Here is a 21,159-nt window from a genome sequence, read left to right on the forward strand (position 1 = left end):
GGTCTAGTGTATCAGTAGCATTTTACATTATTTGTCTTCCTCAAACTTGATGCTACTTGCATCGTTATTGTGTATAAAATTGTAGTGTTCTTCTGACCAGGGTTACAAGATATGTAAAAAGAAATTTTACAAAATGTTTTCGTGTTCTTTGTCGCCTCCCTTCTTCACAGTCTTTTTAATACTTTTATTATATTTTATGCGAAATAATTTTATCGTATAAAATGACATGTTGCTTCTGCCCTTTTCCAATTTTATTCTTTTAGTAAGTCTACCGTAGCTAAATGATCTTTTAGTAACACTATATGAACTTTTTTTCCCCCCAAGCAATATATTTACATCCAAGTAAATATTAGCATACTAGAGACATATCCAAATCAACTTCTCGTTTATAGTAATTAAAAAAAAAAAAAAAAAAAAAAAAAAAAAAAAAAATTCTTCCGCTTATCGAATTCTAATGATAATTAAAATCAATAGATAGTTTTCTATTGACTTTGTCATCCTTAAGGACATGGAGATTTAACTGAATGTATTAGCCGCTAATGCTATTGTGAATCCATACAGTTTCCACCCTTAAGCTTTATGTTGCCAAATATCTTAAATATTAATGTGTCTCATGTCTTTGAATTAAAGTTAAAAGAAATTATTGCACAGAAGTAAAACAGAAGCAAACATGCTACTTTTTAGGTTAAAGGTTACCAAACAGGGAAGCATGACATCAAATTCAGTGGAAGTATATCCATATCGAATAGAACAAAAATGCAAGTCTCATGCAGAAATGTATTTTAAATTGAATTAAAATAAAGTTGCAATTTAAAAACTTCATATTACAATCTGACACCTCAAATAAGAATTCACGACTAAAATTGTTAATTTTTTTTAATTCTCAGAAATGCAATATGCTGAGTGTAAAATCATAGATTAAAAGTAAATTGTCGCTGTAACAAAGTCAAACGGTCAAAGTGGGAGAAATTGCCGTAACATAAAATTCCATCATAAACTGGCGACTTGTAAAGAATTTGGTATTTATATACACCCTATTATGAAAGGTTCATGCTCGATCTTTATTTTTGCAATTATTGACAGATATTTCCTGTTGCAAAAATATTTTAAATGATGCAAGTATTCATGTTTGGGCATTTTTAAATTAAAAAAAATCAGTTTATGAAATTAAACTTTTTTGTATACCCTCCGGAGCTTATTAAAAAAGTGCTCATTACAAAATAAATAAATAAATAAATAAATACAAAAAGTGTGTCTTCCGTTTGGGGGAAAAAAAAAAAAAAAAAAAAGATATTTCATTTTAAAGTTGAAGATTATGTTCAGGGCCGTGTACAAAAGGAAAAAAGAAATGTACTTAACAAAAAATAAAAATATCAGTTTATGAAAAGGTTTCTAAGTAAGAAATTTTATCACGGCTCTAATTAAAGAACTCTGTAAACTACTCGGCGTAGACAAAACCCAAACGACACCTTTACATCTACAATCAGATGGCAGTAGAGAGATTTAACCGAACCATCCCCAATAACCTCTAGCTGGTGGTCTCCAGAAACCGACATGGACTGGGACCAGAAGTTAGCTCTGTTCTTACTGGCCTATCGCAGTACGGAGCACAACACTGACGGCTGTTCCCCATCCCAGATGATCTTCGGTCGTGTCTTTGTCTGCCTTGTGATCTGGTGTTTGGTGGCCCTTCGAATATGACGTCATTGCCTGAGGAGTACATTCACAATAAACCAGGTACGGTTTGAAGTGTTATACAGTTTTGCATGAGAGTGTGTTAACTTTTGGCGACTGAGAATTTGAAGACCCGATACAACACAAGAACTACAGGGCCATCGATTCAATGAAAGTGACAGGGTTTGCTTAAGTAATCCGATTTGACAGAAAAGGCTTTCTCCTGAAGTACAGTCACCCTCGGAATACCTTAATGAATTTTTAATGCGTGAGAGTCAAACTTTTGCGTTTTATTTTCGATAATGAGTATAACATTTTTCTAAATGTAAGCAAGCCCAATAGCGGCCGAGCAGTAAAGACGCTAAACACTGTTAGTTCGGTTCGAGGTTCGAATCCCGCGAACGGGCTGGCTGCCTGGGCGTTTTCGTGGTTTTCCCCATGTGCAACGTGTATACGAGCCAGTTCCCTTAGAAAGTCATCTACAAAGGCATCCCTCCCTTTAGGCAGATAGCCTCGTGTGCTTTGCCATAATTGAATAATCCAATCCTAAATGTAAGCAATCGAAACGGTGGATTAATTAAAAATTTAGTTTTATGTTACTAGTTTTAGTAAAATTAATCTTCTTAAATTTAAAAGTGCTAAAACATAGTTATTTTTGTCTTTTAAAACATTTTTATAATTGGAAGTGTATGTCTCCGATCAACTTTTGAGAAAATAAAGGCCGGCTAAGGACGTTTGCAAACACCATAAGTAAACAAGACTTAATTATGTTATATAGCCTGTTACTTTAAAATAGAAACTCCTGGATTATTTTCCGCTACCCGATTGATCTCGTAACTACGGAAACGAGCTGCGAAAAAAAATCGAACATCTGCAGAGAGCAGTGTTTTGATATACAGTGGCAGTACAAGTTCAGTCAGCCATAATTTAATTTTTTCAGTGATTGCTTGTGAAGTATGTAAATCTCTCTCTGATACATTATCTATGCATCTGTGTTATATTTTGGGTGGCAAAAATGAAACATCTTTTTCTTGTTTTCGATTGACAGAAGGCAGAGTAAAAACTTGCACTCTGGATGTTTCTTCGAATGCCTGCTACTCAACTATGTACTGAAAAATGTGGATTAATTGTTAAAAAATAAATAAATAAATAAATAAATAAAATTAAAAAAAAATAAGCCAGGTGTTGGTAAAATATATATATTCGGTTAATCATGACCTGTTTTCGGTATCACAAAAGTAGCTGTCATTAAAATAATGCACAACATTTTTATAGTTGCGTCAAGCGATCACTCATTTTAATATTGATAATTTCAGAAATTAAGCGTATAGCACCGCTAAGTATTATGTGGAAAAGTCCACTGTACATGCCTAAAAGTATACATACTATACTCACGGCATACAATTTTTTCTTAAAGGATCTGAAGTAATATCCTCTGCCTTGTTGCCGACTAGGCAATTACCAAAAGAGGCTCAATCGCGAATTGAAGATTTCAAAAATTATTGCTATTGCAACTGAAGAAAATGTGGTTGAGAACTATGCAATGAAGATATTTTTATCTTGTTGTTATTTAATCTCTTTATAATTTAGAGAATGAAACTACCTAGAATAGAATTCGAAAATTTGTCGAAAGAAGCTTTAGATATGCTATTACGTATGTTTTTAGAAGATAGTCAAGTTCTCAAATTTTTTTAAATCTCTCAATCCCCTATTCAAGGTTGACTGCGCGGAATGAAACTAAAGATTCTAGAACTAGGTCGTAATTCTTGAACGCTTGGAAACTTGAATTAATGGAATTGTTATTAAAAATAATATAAACTTAAGCTATAACATAATAATAATTAAATAAATTACGTAACAAAAATAATTAATAATAAATAAATTACATACGAAATAAAATATTAATCAAAATTAAAAGCCAGAACTACAGTGACGTTAGTGATAAAAATGATAGTGAGTAATTTTTACCTGGATAAACTTCTGCTTTGTGCTTATCATTCACTGCACAGAAACTTAATTTATGTCATTTTTGTTATTTGAATTAATTTAGTAATTCTGTTATAATTTAATTTATGTTAATTTTTATAAAAATACCATTCAATAAAGTTTCTAAGATGTCTAGGAATTAAGGTCGAATTTTTGGGTTTCATGCCGCGCTGTGCACCATAAATCTGATGAGGAAATTAGAGGATTCGATTGTCTTCTGTAGCAATCATTGCTATGCTTTTTGAGCAAACCAGGAGGGGAAAATGATCTTAAAATGCAACCACTGTAGTTGTCATATATTTTTGAAGTTTTGAATGCAATTTTGAGTGTGTAACGACTCCTTCCATTAATTACGTTTTACTGCCTTAAAAGCATTAGCAGCCGTTCATGTTATGTTCGCAGTTTTTTAACTTTCATGACGATTCAATAACTTTCTAACATATTTTTATCGTTTACCTTCTGGAGATTTTGTTTCTAATGACAATTCACTGAATGCGTGTGAGTATTTTTCCGTAACGGCAGTTTATAGTATAGTGTAAGTGTAACTAGTTTTAGTATTTCTTTTATGATCTCATAAACTGTTTATCTGGGAAGACTAATATGGGGGAAAAAAATGTTCTACTACACTTAAGAAATGTTTCATACATCTTTGATGATGACATAATTGCTTCACTTCTGAATTCCCATTACTTTAATATCTTTTTCTGTAATATTCATATGATTAACATTTGTCAGTTGAAGAGAGCGTCTGGTATATCAATATCACATGAAATAACTCAAATTTCATTTCTTTTGTATGGACCTGTTGCTGTCACGGCTACTTCTTTTAGTGTCGCCATTTTTTTCTGCATTCCACTTTCAATAAAATTGTCTCCGTATAATTAAAAAATAATATTTTATTCAGTATGTCCACAATTCTGAAATAAATTCCTCATTTTCAGAAGAATTAATAATAGCTTTCTTTTGTGATTTCACAATAGACGAAGTCATGAGAAAAGGCGAAATTAAAAATCTGATATAAACTTCGTATTTTACATTGCGGTTAAAGTATGCTGGATAACTTGTTCCAGGAAGCAGTGGAAAATAGTTCTAATAATTATTAGATCAGTAATAGTTTTATGAATTAGTGAGAATAATTTTATTATTGATTTCTGTATAATTATTGTTGATAACATATGTGTATTATTTCCGTTTGATAATACTACGATTGCAGTCGGAATAAATATTGGGCAATGGCGGATTTAAATGTAGTGTCAAATCGTGTCGTCTGCGATGTCGCTTTGAATAGTTGTCCTATTATGTGAAATTCGAAGTGCGTAATTTTTTTACAAAAAAACAAGCAACATTTTCTGATGGTTCTTTCGCCAGCATGGCGAGCGGGAAACCGCCCGCCGCTGTCACGATAAGCCAGACTATTCTTAAAAGAATGATGCAGTGGAACAGAAACCTTGATATTTGAACTCCTTGTTCAAATATCAAGGTTTTTCTTTCTAATGGCGCTTGCGGAGCTTTTCGCTGTGATGAAGTTATTGAATGAGACTGAAAATAGCGTTTCGTGAGTTTATTTTTACAACTCCATGTGTTTTTTTTTTTTCTTTAATTTTCGTCGCGCTCTTAAGTAAATGAAACGCTTTTCGATTACCACCACCAAATGTCGAATGTATATACATCATTATTTTCATATTTGTGTTTTTATAGTAATATACATTAAGCTGGTAGTTAATTTATATGAATATTAGCCTGCATTATTGCATTATGACTCCCAAAGTAAGGCTGACGACGCCCATATAAGATAATTTTTGGTGGGTTGCACAATGTTCTGAAGTATTCTTTTAGTCTTTAAAAATTTTTTTTTACCTTCTGAGTTTCTGAATTTAAGCAGCTTACAAGGTAAAGAAATTTTCAGCCTCCTCTTTTTTTTTTTACTAAAATTGTTATAATTATATTTATTTAATTTTATTAGGTTGCTATGTACATAATATTATATATTTACTTCATTGATTGCCGTAAATTCTCTTAAATACACTCATGTCCATAAATTAAGGATAATGCAAAATCAGGCAAAGGAGGAGTTAGAAGCAAAACAAATTTGACTTATTTGTAAAGCTTATTTATTAAACAAAAAGTAAAGAGCAAAAAAAGATGCTATATGTTTGATATTATTAAAAAAATAGCCATTTTTTCTCCCTGGAGCAAATTAAAAAAAAAAAAAAAAAAAAAAAAAAAAAAAACTCTTTACAAAAACCCAATATTACATGGTTGGTATGATTGTTAATACATTGTATGTCTCCCAGACGATGCAATACAGTCCATACAACGCCTAGGCATGCTGAGTATCAAATTATCGATCTGATCTTGGAGGATATTACACCACTCAAAAATCAATGCTCTCCGAAGTTTCGGTAGACATGTAGGAGGAGGTTGACGGGCTGCAACTCGTCGGCCAAGCATGTCCCACACGTGCTCTACTGGATTCAAATCTGGTGAGAATGCTGGCCAGTCCGTTCCGTACGCATGATATCCTCCGATTGAAGGCATTCGCTTACGTTGTTTGCACGGTGAGAACGGCGTTGTCATCCATAAACACAAATTGTGCGCCCATGGCGCCCCGAAACAAACGTACATGTTGTTTCAGAATGATGTCCCGATAGATTTGGCTTGTCATGGTTCCAATTTGAACATGCAGGTCAGTTCTGGAACCCAGAATAATTCCACCCCAGACGAGCACTCCTGCACCACCGTAACGGTGTCATTCAATGATGTTTTCTTTGTGGTAACGGGTACCTGGAGCTCTCCATATGAAAGTCTGGCGAGAATCAGACTGCAAGCTAAACCTGGACTCGTCGGAAAACATCGCACAAGCCCACTGTTGCGGTGTCCACAATGCATGCTCTCTACTCCAGGCTAACCGCAGGCGACAGTGAGTTGCAGTAAGTGGAACGCATCTGACAGGTCTACGAGCATATAGACCAATCTATCCTAAGCGTCTGTACACGGTCTGCCTTGAAATTGTCGTACCAGTGGCTGAAGAGAGCTGACGAGACAGGTCTGAGGCTGTGCTCCGCCTGTTTCTTTTGGCAGTAACTGCCAAATACCGGTCCTCATTCGGCGTTGTAACTCTGGAGTGACCTGTGCTGTAACGTGTACTCACATTCCCATCATCTTGGAATCGTTGGATGATGGAGATGGCACTCTGGAGATGACACTCTGGGCAATTCCAAGTTCGTCTGATACTTCCAGTTGGGTACGCCCACATTGCAGACGGCCGATAATTCTACCACGTAAAAAATCATCCAAATGCGTCCTTTGTGTCATAACTATTCGGTTATTGCACTGAAGTGCTTATAAAGCGCCTGCGAACAATTTAACTTCTATAACTCTCTTACACTCTCGTCATTGTGACGTACCATCTGTGTCATCTGGTTACTTCCTGAAATTTGCACATGATTCTTGAAGATGTGTGTAGTGATTTTACAGGTGATATATTTATTTTAGAGTTCAATTTCCGCATGACTCCGAATTAACCTTAATTTATGGACATGAGTGTATATAAACATACTGTGACTCGTATTATTTATATTATCAATATGAAATTTAGTTTATGGATGACTGTGATCTGTTGTCAAACTTTCTTTGCATTCTCCTTTTTTGTAGGTTGTAATTTGCAAACACATTCATATTTAAAAAAAATTCAGTTATTTTCGTACTACATTATTTTTTTAATTATAAATTTACTTTCGTTTTATGGTTTATTGTTCATTCCTTTTTAAATTTCGACTTCTCAGGATTTGGTTGATAATTTGTTTTAAATTCATTAATTTTTTCCTAAATTTTGTTTTCAATAAAATCCTTGGCTTTGCATTTGTTAGGCCAGAGCCCACCAGTGGACGAGCGGTTAAGTCGCTGAACACTGATAGTTCCACACTGGGTTCGATGTTTGACGAACGGGCTGGCTGCATGAGCGTTTTCATGATTTTCGTCATGCGTAACCTGTATACGAGCCAGTTTCCCTCAGAATGCCCTCCGCGATGGCATTCCTTCTTTTAGGCAAATAGTTCTAGTGTGCTTTGCCGTAACCTCAATAAACTAAATCAAAGTAAACCATTTGTTATTCCAGAAATAAGCTAATTTTCTCTCCTCTGAATATATATTATTATTTAATATTACATTCATATTTACCTAGCAGCTTTAATGCAAGTTCTAGGCTTTTTAAGTCAAAATTACAAAGCTTCATATATATATATATTGACTTAAAAAGCCTAGAACTTGCATTAAAGCTGCTAGGTAAATATGAATGTAATATTAAATATGTATAGTAAAGTAAATTATGAATGTATTGATTAAGTGGTTTTGGGATTATCTTCTAGGAAAAGAAATTGTGAAAATTAATAAATATAGTGAATATTAATAAAATATTTAAGTTAAATTAATAAATGACCATTTTTATGAAAAGATCACTGAAATTCAAAAATTGTCTATTGAAAGGAAATAATTCATTGAATTTATTTATTGTGACGAGAATATATTATCACAGCTAAAAGATTTTAATTTTTAATATATTTAACTAAAACTATTTAACTTATTTTTTTAATTCCCCCCCCCCCAAATGCTTTTAGCTTCTAGAATGTGAAAAAGATAACAAATAATGATAAAAAAAAAACCTGTTGTAGACTGAAAAATTATTCTCTTTTATCAGCATAACCCACGTAATCTCATTTTAAGGTTTACGGATTTATCCCATGGCATATTTAACATTTCAATTTCTGTCTGTTATAGAAATATGATATCATTATCACGAGGCTGTCAATAACGAAGAATCAAATTAAAAAATACACCTTTGTTAGCAGTTGTAGAATAGGTAAAAATTTTGAAAAGCCTTCAAATTATTTAAAAAATTCTGAGTTTTTTTTTTTTTTTTTTTTTTTTTTTTTTTTTTTTTTTTTTTAACTTTCTTGTACGGAGTAAAAGAAATATTGTTATCGCGAAAATTTTCGGGTGTCATATTTCAACGAACATTTCCATTTTGACGGCTATCAAAATGCAACTGATCGATATTTTGGGGGAACATCTGTACGTAAGGACAGAGTAAAGACTCTTTTTCCCAAAACGGGTTGCAAAAAGGATTTAAAATGGATTTAGAAGATATTTTCTCGTGACGTCTGTACTTGCGTGTGTATGTATCTCGCATAACTCAAAAACGAATAGCCTCAAAACGTTGAATTTTTGTATAGAGAATTGCTATAACATATAGTTGTGCACCCCCCTTTTTGGTTGCCATCGGCCGCACCAAGTATGTCATGATATGAATGATTTGGAACTTGGTGGTGGTGTAATAGATGCCTAGTGAAATTTACTTAAAAGTACGTAAACATTCGTGTATCCTTATTTTTCAGTTTCATATTTTCGAAAGTTAATTTTAAAATCATATTTTATTTTTTATGACTTCCAGGAACTTTATTTTTAGCGAAAACTGATATCTCATGGTTTGCATATGCGTAGTATAGATGTATAGCTCACGTGAAATAATGAAAAGTAATGACCCAGTCTTTAATAAGAAAGATTTTTAAATCATTCCAGATGCATTGCTGAAAACAAAATCTAAGCAAACAGTATGGATGATAGTTTCGAGCCCAAATGGCCACAAAAGCGTAATCGAGCGAATCCGATCACAAGCATGAATTTTCTCCTACGTTTGCTGCATGATATGTTTTGATTAAATTCGACGTAATGATAGGAACGTTACAGTGACAGGGAAAATACTTCACAACCAACCAATTTTGATTGAATAGTTTAAAATAAATTATTCTTTCAAAGGCATCAATAATAAATATGTTTTACCTTCCTCGAAAGATACACACCTCATTAATAAAGCTAACTCTAGAGTGTTGTAGCTGTATGGTTTCGGGAAAAAATCCTTGCCCCCTCTTTTTGGGAATCATTAGGATAGTTTAAAAGCTGTCTCTGCTATCATTTCTTTTGAACATTTTATTCGTACAGTGCTGCTAAACCAGAGAAAACTCTATGCCGGCAACTCGTATTTGTGAAAATTTAAGAAGAGGAAAGTTCAGGCCAGCCTCACATATTTTTCTAAGACATAAGGAATTTTTTGGAGTGTGGGGACGGTCAGTTTTATATTGGGAACGGCGGATGAGATCCTGTTACGTCAGAAGATATCTGAAGCGAGAGGGAATACGGAGGGACCCGTTGTCCGTACTAGGAGAATCGCAGGGAAGAAAGGGAAAAAAAAAAAAAAAGGGAAATTCTGTGTGCTTAGGTGTGTGCATGAAAGCTTTTACGTCTCTTCTATTCTATTAGTTATTTCCCCGCCGCTGAAATAGATGGAAAATGGAGTTCTAAAAATAGTTTTTCTCCCTTGGTAGGGGAGAGGAGAAAGTGGAATTGCTGCTACTGAATATTTGGATTTCGCGAAATGGCTCTTCTGCGAGATTTTTGTGCAGTCATCACTGAGTCTAACCGAGCTGCTTTCTTCTTCCATGAAAAGAACCGTCCCTTGACACAGGGCTTCTCATTTTACACCTGTATTAATACCCTCTTTAAAAAACACATGAAAGCATCCTTTGATGAAATTTATTGAGCGATATAGTAACTGAAAATTAAACATTATTGTAACCACTATTTTCTAAATTTAGGGCTTCATCTATGTCTAAATATTCTGAGCATACGCCGATTTCGTGTATATACTGCTTGGGAATTAAAGTTACTACTCTAGGAAGGAAAGCAAACTGCAGAATTTTTTTTATTGTACACAGAAGTTATAATGGGGGAAAGACGTGATTAAATTTGAAGGTGGTTTGGGTAAACAGCGTGCAGAATTCATTACATAGAGCTTTCACCTCTGGTAACAACACATACGGTTATAATCCGGCTGGTCATCGATTCGAACTGAGTTTGGATGGAATTATTCAATCGTCAGAATATCTTCTGTATGGACGAAGGTCATCTAAGCGCGGACAACTTGCGGTCGTGCATTATCTTGTTGAAAGATGCCGTCAAAGAGACCTAGAAGATAGGGCACAGCCACGGGCCCTAAAAAGAAAGAACTTGAACGGAGGCTGTCTGTATCACCAGAACAAGAGGTGAGCTGAGTGTGTACTCAAAGGCACCCCATACCAGCGTGTTAAATCCGTATAATGATGAGGAATGCAAGCTGGCAACGTTCGTTCTTCTTGGTGCCTACACACTTAGATATGTCCATTATGATGCATATGCAGAACCGCTATTCATCTGAAGGAAGTACGTGGTGCCTTCTTGTGTCTAGTGTCGCCGGTCGTCGCACCGTTGTAGACGTACTTGTCTGTGCTTCGTTGTCAAGCGAAGCCACAATAATGGCCGCCTTGCTGACAGTCTGTGGTGCTGCAGATATCATCCCACTGTCTGTCCGGATACTTGTCGTCTACTCGAGCCGAGGTCCTGACTTAGGGAACAGGATGTGACTCAACATGAGAAGGAATGTCGCGAAACTTTAAACCGCAGTCCTGACAAAGCATGATCCTGCCGCGATCTAATTCCGACACATGCTGCTAGGAGTTTCTCCTCTTTACACGAGGCATAACACGGCCTTTAACTCAAACAACCTACGTTCAAATGTGATTTACACATGTAAAATCCGTTGTGCAGTCTTCTCATTTATAAACCATGTGCGAACAAGTAGATTTGACTGACTTTGACCATGAAAATTTGACGTTTGTTGTATGCCGCCTTTATGCTCATCTCAGCTAGAAACAGATATCTACATCTAAGGAGCATGGCAAAACGGAGAAACTGGAAGACGTCATTTTCATTTTCTCTGTTAATGCAGAAAGTGCATAAGTTAATCACCATATAAGCAGGTATCTAATATGATCCTTTCTCTGCATGTGGCTTCCTGGGCCGTACTCCCAGAAAAGAAATCTTGTATCCTCAGATACGTAATTCAAATCGCTTCCTCATGAACCGCTTGCTAACAAGTAAATATCATTTAAAGCTTCCAGAGACCAATATTTACTATTATATCAGGTATGCTATAAAAACCAAAGAATTAAGAAAAGGGGAAATGAAGCAATTAAAAAAAAAAAAAAACTGCATGTCAAGTAGAGGAGTAAAAATATGTGCTCCAAACCAAAGAGATATATCATATGTGCACAAGAAAAATGAACAGACTAATGATTCTGTTCTAATGATTCGTTCGTTACCAACCTGCATTCGTTAAAGCATAAAACACACATTATTATGCCACAAATACTTCCTTAAATAAATGTCCATAAAAGTCAATATTTAACTACAAATTTCAAGAGCAGCTTTTAATATCGCACATGTTGTTCCAACGTGAAAGTATTTCCTGAAATCTGTAGTTTTCCTCGTCTTTCATTCTTTATTTTTCCGTTAGGATCAGTTAAAATTTCCTATGATCAGACATCTTTCATCTCTAAAATCTAATGACTTCATCTTTAATTTACAAAACTGAGAACAGGGAGTTCCTAGAAACCGCTTGTCTTGCTTTCACTGTTCCGTTCTATTTCTAGAGCGTCGCTGGAACGCACAGCAGCTTTTGAAAACACCTTTACCGTGCGAGGAATGTTGGCCACGTCTTATGAATATAATTCGCGCAATTTCAATTATATGAATTAATTCTGAGAGGCATAGGAATGATTTATGTATTATTGAATATTACGAATTACTAATTTAGCATGTACAGATTCGATATTTCTTTCCTTAAGGCAGTTGGCCTCTTTCATTATGTATTTGCTGAGGAATAACTCGCCATAGGACCAGTGTTGCCAGAAAATTTTCAACTAAAGTAGCAAAAGGAGACTTAGTCGCAAAAAATCGCAAATGACGTCGTAGGTCACGTGATTTTTGCGAGGTCATAGTAAAGCATCATGGACCTTATAAGAAATAGACTAACCCAGTGGGCAGGGCGCTCGTCACCGACATGTCGGCAAGAAAGAGTAGGGACGATCTGGTTTACTTTAACACTGAAACCTATAGCGTTTGTATCACATAACTCTTTTTAATTATTTAATGTGATGCGTTGTATAGTGATGAGAAATGATATGAAAGCCACACTTTTTTCCAAATAGGATTTAATATATCTCATTAAAGCACTTTTTACTGCATTTCGCGCATTTTTTTCACGCGTAATTCTTGTACAAACATCTTTACTTTGGTAAAACACTAAAAACTCTAAGCACAAAATTTATGAGCTTAATTTTGCTTAAAAATAAAGTAAAATTAAATGAGATTGATAGTACGCGATGCTTTGAAATAAATAAGGTAAAATTAAACAAGATCTGATTTTTTTAAAAAATTTAATAAGCATTTTCAGGCAGTGATTTTCCAAACTATAACATTACAAAACGATCATATTTATTTGATTATATGATCATTAAATTATTAACATTAAAGTGGATTAGTTATTTTAATAATTCATAAAATTCGGAGCATAAAATTTTCTGAGCATAATGAAGGAGAAAAAAAAAAAAAAAAAAAAAAAAAAAAAGATAAAATAAAATCTAGAAGCACTCTTTTTTTAAAGTTTTGTGTGTTTCCTATATTTATTGAATATCATGTTCTTCGCCCGTAAACCACATACGTTTGAAAACAGCATATCCGTACAGTGCTCGCTCTGAACTCGCTGAGTTTGTTAATCAAAAATTCGTTAAAATTTTACAAAATGTGAAATAGATTAAAACAAATTCGAAATTCGGCCGTCCAGATGCCTATGTTCGAGTGGAGGATTACGTTATTCAAAATTCGATGGCTCTAGATACTGTCGTTTTTGTCACAGTGCGAGAAACATACATGTATTCATGCATGAGCTAATAAATTAAATTAACAATAAATAAAAAAAAATCTTATGAAGAACTAAAAATAAATTTAAAAAAAAATAATCATTATAAAATAAGAGCAAAATTAATTATTACGGTTAAATACAATTTTAATATTAGAATAAAATGTATAAAAATTATTAAAGAGTCAAAAGTGTTTATCACTATGATGTATTATGAAATATAATTGAAATAAAATTCCCTTATAGAAATTGTGCTATAATACCCATCTACAATTTTAAAAAAGGAGCAAAATTTAGAATTTTAAACAAAACTTTCAAAAATTCGTTTTTAAGTATTTTAATATTTTTTACTTATTTACACCAATAAAAAGCATAAAAATTGCAAGAGAAAATTGCTTGTTTGAAATTTTCTATTAGTTAGATTTAAAATGTTATTTTCTAAAAGAAGTAGTTACAAATTTCCTTACAGCATAGGAAAAGCTAAAAAAATATCCATTCCTTAAAGCATGCAATAGCTGTATAATTATTTGGAATGTTAATTATGCTCGATAAATATGCTACATTTTTAAAAATTCATTATAAAATTCATTATATAATCATTATAAAATAAGAGCAAAATTAATTATTACGGTTAAATACAATTTTAATATTAGAATAAAATGTATAAAAATTATTAAAGAGTCAAAAGTGTTTATCACTATGATGTATTATGAAATATAATTGAAATAAAATTCCCTTATAGAAATTGTGCTATAATACCCATCTACAATTTTAAAAAAGGAGCAAAATTTAGAATTTTAAACAAAACTTTCAAAAATTCGTTTTTAAGTATTTTAATATTTTTTACTTATTTACACCAATAAAAAGCATAAAAATTGCAAGAGAAAATTGCTTGTTTGAAATTTTCTATTAGTTAGATTTAAAATGTTATTTTCTAAAAGAAGTAGTTACAAATTTCCTTACAGCATAGGAAAAGCTAAAAAAATATCCATTCCTTAAAGCATGCAATAGCTTTATAATTATTTGGAATGTTAATTATGCTCGATAAATATGCTACATTTTTAAAAATTAATCTCAATTTCAAAAATAAAAACATGTAGAAATTCTAATTTGTGAAATGAGGCGCTAAAACCAGCTTTTTCTTTACAATTATACACGCTGCAATAGGCAATCAATGTAAATTTCTGGAAGTCGTCCCTACTCCTCCGGATGTGATGAAGGTGACAGCAGGCAACGCCTCAGACAAGCGAGAAAACCCGTTTGGGTTAGTCTATTTCTTATAAGGTCCATGTAAAGCATGCTCTGACGTCATCACAGATTTACTGTCTATTGATTGCGTAAGTTAAAGGACTATATTCGATTCTTAGTCGTTTCAATTACTATGCTTTAACGAAAATTTTAAAACTATATTGCTCATTATGAATTGTTTAAATATCCGTTTATTTTTTAAATTAATTTTCATTTAATTTAGGTTTCTATTTTTTTTTAATTAATTTTTGCATGTCCATTCTTAAGAAACTCTTTATGTTTAGATTGTTAGCGCTTTTGTACTAAATTTTTGAGTTGGCAGTTAATTTTTTTGCTTAATTTTGAACATTTTATTGATATATTATTTTCAGTGAGTTTTTCGTTTTGCGTGGTGAACTTATTTTAGATTCTGATTTGCCAAGTGACAAAGAACTGTCGTGTGAAGTAAATGATGAAATTGCCAATTTATTTTCGCTTCAACCGTTTAAAATTACGCCCGGATACACACACTCAGAACTCTATCGATTTTGAGGGCGATCAGACATAGGTACCTCTTTTTCAGCAGCAGCAAAAACGTTTCTGCAGAATTTTTCCCCTCTTGGATAAAAAAAATAATGTTCCCTGTAAAACATCTTTGCCCAGTTTTTTTTTTTTGGGGGGGGAGGAAGGTTTACATTTTACATAGCCATGCTTTCTTCCTGTGAAGATGTTCTCCGACTATTAAGATTAGAGGTACAGTATCTGTCAAATAATTTCCAGATATCTTATGAACAGTTCATGTATGAACTTTTGCATTCAAGGCTTTATGAAAAGTTCATAAACAATTTTTCTTTTGCATTTTTCTAATTAAAATGCTATGAAAATACTTATTTATCTTACGTATCTAGTTAGGTAAGGAATTTTTTTTTGCTATTTTGAAGGATATTTTATCTCTCCGTTTAAAGTTTTCGTTCGGTTAATATTATCAAAATAGCCATAGACAAACGTGATCTCATTAAGCGGTGCCTGTTGTATTATCACCAAGAGATACATAGTCTTCCTTTCAGTCCGTAATAAAAAAGATGTTTCTTTTTTCATCATGTTTGATGAAATTTCATTGAGACGATCTTGTATATTCTATATGTTGTACTGTGTTCTGTATGAAATCTGCAGGGTGGTCATAAAGAAACTTTGCCAATATTTGCACTTCTGCGTCCGTTCCGGTTAACCGATCGAGATGAGACTGCAAATGTAGTTAGTTATTCGGAGGTATGCACTAACACAGGGACGCTCACAGTTACAGACACTCGAAAATGTCGGATGACAAAGCCAACTTTTTCCGGTCACAAAATGTTCAGCGCATGCGAAAACCCTAAATAATAACGGTACCGATATGTTCGAAAAAGGCCGTGTTATGCATACACAAAAAAATCTGATGTGTACACCACATGACTTCCTTGTACGGAATATTAAATAATACGCATTTTTTCTTGAATTTCATTTAAATTGATTGGATTGAATTAAATCTACTTCGTCGACAGCGCATAAACCACAATAGAATAAATGCACTCTTTAAAATTCACTATATTTGTTTACTATAACGACACTCTGAAATGCACAAAATTTATATCATTTGAAGAATTATCGTTGCTACATATTCTATTCAAATACTATAATAAAGCTAAAACGATGTATGAAAGAAATTAAGAAAACAAAATAGAAAAGAAACAGTTTTTCACAGACGATTTAGTATTTCTTATTCAATTAATTCAGCTCTCACTTCGCGACAAGGCAAAAATACATAAAAACTCAAAATATCTGCATTAAAAATTACGAAGTAAATCTTAAACAGTTATTTCCTCGAAAAAATTCCAGAAAGGATTAAGCATGATTTAATTCGCAATAATAAATGAAGGCGTTATTTTTGTGTTGCGAAGTTTAGTCTCTCTAGATTGGCAACAAATCTACAATTCTGCTGTTTCAAATGTAAACAAGTATGTCCGCCATGTTATTTAAAACTTAACCGCACTTAAACAGCTTTTAAATCGTTGATAATTGTACAAATATTGCTTCTAGAATTTCGAGAGGCATAAAAACCTTAACCGGAAGATAAAAACAACATATTTCAATCATTTTTAAAGCAAAAAATGTACGATTTGCAAACATATAAGAGTAAAGATAGAGATCACTGAGCCGGGTAACAGAGTGGATATATATATAAATATATTTATATACGTTTGGTGCGGCCGATTGCAACCAAAATACGAGGTGCACATCTGCATGTTATAGCAGTCCTATATACAAAATTTCAACGTTCTGAGGCTACTCGTTTTTGAGTTATACGAGATACGAACGTACGGTGTTATATTTGTATTAGAAATGGATTTGCTGACTGCTAATGATTTCTGTTGTGTATATTTTATTTTACGCTTGGAAAACTTTTTTTTTTCTCAGTGGCAGATTGTTAACAATTACACATGCAACCCAGTCCATTGATCTATAAGGGGCGAACAGTTACAACCATGACAGTCAGCTTCCCTGACCACTATTACCGACTAGGCGGCACGATTGGAAAACTTCTTTCTTGTAAATGAGTATCTAAAGAATGGCAGGTATCGCTGAAGAAGCTTCATTGGGGAAGATCTTTGAAAGAGCTTCAAAGGTCGACATTATTTGAATTTAAATTCATGCATGTGTTTTTTCGCTCCCCCTCTCCCATATCCGAGAAAGTTTGACGCCATTTTCTGAAAGATGCACAATGTTGCTCTTAAATCTTTTGAAAGCAAATTTTAAGGTGTCAGTTGAAAATTCATCTTCATATGAAAAACGAGTTGTCTTTCATTTTTATATGTGAGAAGCTTTTACAAATTTTATTTTATTTTTCGCAGGAGTTATTTAAAGCGTGAAACAATGATTCGTTTTACGACTGAAATAAAGCTCATTTATGATTATTATTCATGATCTGTGTGTCTCTCTCTTTCAAAACCAACTACATCTCTCTGAATAGCATTATATGGCATAATGATATGAAATAGGAGTTTTTATTGTTTTTCACGACTGTTTCTGATAAGATTTTTAGCCTTCACCTTGGTAAAAATTTTGTCAAAGAACGTAATTTGTAATAAATCTTAGAATCTGTATATATGTTTATAAATGTCAATTCCAAATACACAGCAAAAGGTAAATTTGTTAAATAAAGTATAAATTAATAATATAAAGATATTTTAGAATATACAGGTACTGTAAAGAGTACGTAATTATATGGGCTAAGAATCCTAGTTCCTTAATCATTTATGAAAGTAAAATTTTCTAACGTACCTTTGAAGCCGATAATTTTTACTTTACATCTAGTGTGGGAAGTTTTCTGCCAAGTAATGTAGAGTAATGGATTTACTGGCAATAATTCAAAAATAAAGCTGCAGGCTTTTTTCCCAAGCCGACGCGTGCGATGACTGCGTTCAAGTGAAAGGAAATGCGAGACGGGGAGTTGCAGAAGTATATGATACTCCGATTGTTAATTTGTTGTTGCTGTTAATATTTTGATTGGGTAGACTATGTTAGGATAGAAAATAAAATTTCTGTAAACTGTTTTTCTCTATGTTTTTATTGTATTTTAGGTAATACCTCATGATCTGGGACTCCTCATCAACTAGGGACTTAAGGAGATTGACAATTGAGGGTTACGATTTTTGTTCCCGACTTCTATATCGTGTAATGGTTTTCCCATATGTGTCGTAAATACGAATGTGTTTCGGGCCTTCTCTGAAACAATTTCGTAGTTACATTATAGTCCTTGCTTGCTCTGCCTCGTTAAATTAGCCATTTAACAATGCTCACTAAGACATGAAGCTTTATCCCTAGAGCAATAAATTCCAGTATAATAATCGAAGGCGAAGAAATTCGAAAAAAGCTTTAAAACCTGAGTCGAAACAAGTCGTGCTTTATATTCGAATAAGTGTTTCACTAGCTTTCGAATGGTAATTTAATTCATAACAATGCGACGAAAGCAAATGGCAATGTCACAAAAAGTCTGGCTGCTAATCCGAAAGTCCTTTAGAAAGGTAGCTCTTTAAAGGAAGTTAACTATAATAATAGGTAGTGATCAACAACTTTTTTGAACGAATCTAATATGCTTTGTAACAGAACTTTCCTTTGATATTATTATTCTTTATCGGAGGGCTGTTTGTTGTCGAATTCACGTGAAGTGTTAGTAAAAAATAATGATGTAGGTTTGCCTTTACAACTTTTCGCTGGGCTCCTATATACTTTTCATGTGTTTTTTAGAATTGATTCCTTAATTCTCTAGCAAAACTTTTAAAAACTTGAATTATAGTTGACTTTCTTCTTGTGCATCGATTAATATACTCTGATAAATTTGGGTTCATGTTATGGTTTAGAGCAGGGGTTCTCAATCTTTTGACTAACGCATACCATCTGAACAAAAATTGAAAACATTTAGTTCCACCACTACAAAGTACTACTACCACCTCCACTGTTGAACAAAACTCAGATCGCATCAATTTGCGTGTGTTAGAGAAAAAAACTCAATCAGGATGTTGGGGTTTTAATTTTTGAATTTAGTAATTGAAAATACTGTGCTTCTTTGCGTACCACCTACTTTTCTCTTACGTAGCGCCAGTAGTACGCGTACCATCGGTTGAGAACACCTGGTTTAGAGTATTTCGTTGAAATAGAAAATATACTGCTGAAATATCAGTGCTTGCCGAATTCAAAAGCAATTATCCTTTACAATTATGCACGCACGAAAGCAGATTTTAATAGTCTTTGAAAATTTTTATAATGGCAATCGGTAGTTTACCATCTACTGTTACACTTATATATAAAATTATTTAATCTGCAGTAAAACATTTAATTACAGAATACATCTTGCGGCATTTGGAGGTGCTCTAGTCCTTGAATTATAAAATTTTAGTACTCAATCATGTTTTTTTTTTCGCATGTATGGGATAATGTGCAAAATAAAAAATTATATTTGTGTCGACGTTAACTGTTGGATTAAAAAATGTAACTTATTCCGTTATATTTTCTTCGAAATTTTATTTGTTTCCACTTCATCTCAGTTTAAATCTGATGAATAAACATCTGTAAAAAAGGGGAATTTTTGTTTTCTAGAAATAAATTTCCTTTAAGTTATGGAGAGTATCTGTTTTAGGGCACAATTCGGAAACTGTTAAATCGTCATGCTTTATGATGGTGCATTAGGTAAAGATTTGTAATCCAATGCATAAATCGTATAAAAGTTGATGATAAACTTCTCAAGTAATCAAAATGCAGAAAGTTGTAGAGTGAACGTGTATCAAACGGAAACATTTGCATTATTTTTAAGTAACATGCTACTTGAAAACATTTTTTTTTCTCGATCTTCTAGCCTTTCGCTAAGAATTTAGGCGCCGTTGTATTGAGAAATTTCCATCATGATATATATATATATATATATATATTCTTTTTACTTTCCTCTTCTGTGCAAGTATATATACATACATACATATATATATATATAGTGTAAATTTCTTATAAAGGATATTAGAACTTTAAATTGTAACCTACTGCTACTGTTAAATTGTTAAAAAAGAGTGGATCAGAAGCAAATTATCGATGAAATATTGAAAGGACTTTTATTTTAAGGGAATTAAGATTGCTTGCAGTGACTTTTAGATGTAAATTAACGATGTTTTTTATAAAAAAATCCTAGAGAAATTAGTTTAAAAAATCAGTTTTTTAGTTTTTTATAAAAATTATATAATTTTCATAAAAAATTTATAAATATAATATATAAATTTATAATATAATATAAAAACTATATTATTGTTATAAAAAAATAAGAAAATTTATTAAAAAACTTTGGAACGGGCAAAGAAATGTTCTTAAGAAAAATCTTAGTTTATCTTGTTTATTATTACCTGCAATATTTGAAACGAAGTCTGTGTAGTGTAATTTTATCATTATTATTTATAGTGTAATTTTATTATTATTATTATAAGGTTTAGAAGCAGAAAATCATAAAAAAGCCAAATATCGGAAAAGTTTGCTTTCACGTGTACTTCATGCTCAGAGGTACACTCTGACCTCCCCCCCCAAAAAAAATGGGGCAGTTCTATACCTCCCTTTCTACTGGGCCAATTGACAAAATTTAACTTGCATTTGTCATTTCTCGAAAGCGCAACTTAGGATGCGTACTAGATTTATATATAGCATTGTGCTAACATGGGTCTTTTGACTCAAAAATCGTACTTTTTCTAAAATGGCATGCCGATTTTTCTTACATATAGTTCGATTCTACGATTCAAATCATGCCCTAAATTTGGTAAAATTTGGTGAGAAACTTACCGAGAAATTTAAAAATTTATCTAGCTGCACATTTTCGGTTTGCGTCAATAATTATTCACTTGGCGAAATTCTAGTAACCCATTTTCCTTTTTCTTCTTTCATTGTGCGCGAGCAGAGAAAAAGGGGCCTCTTTC

General features: G+C 32.8%; 1 protein-coding gene across 13 annotated transcripts in view; it reads left to right on the forward strand.

The window, feature by feature from the left end:
• LOC118194695 (plasma membrane calcium-transporting ATPase 2-like) overlaps positions 1-21,159 on the forward strand; it is a 472,379-nt gene that overhangs the window by 253,925 nt on the left and 197,295 nt on the right. The window lies entirely within an intron of this gene.

The sequence above is a fragment of the Stegodyphus dumicola genome, chromosome 3 (assembly GCF_044657685.1).
Source record: "Stegodyphus dumicola isolate Sdum_Otavi_A_Nest chromosome 3, ASM4465768v1".
Taxonomy (NCBI): Eukaryota; Metazoa; Arthropoda; class Arachnida; order Araneae; family Eresidae; genus Stegodyphus; species Stegodyphus dumicola.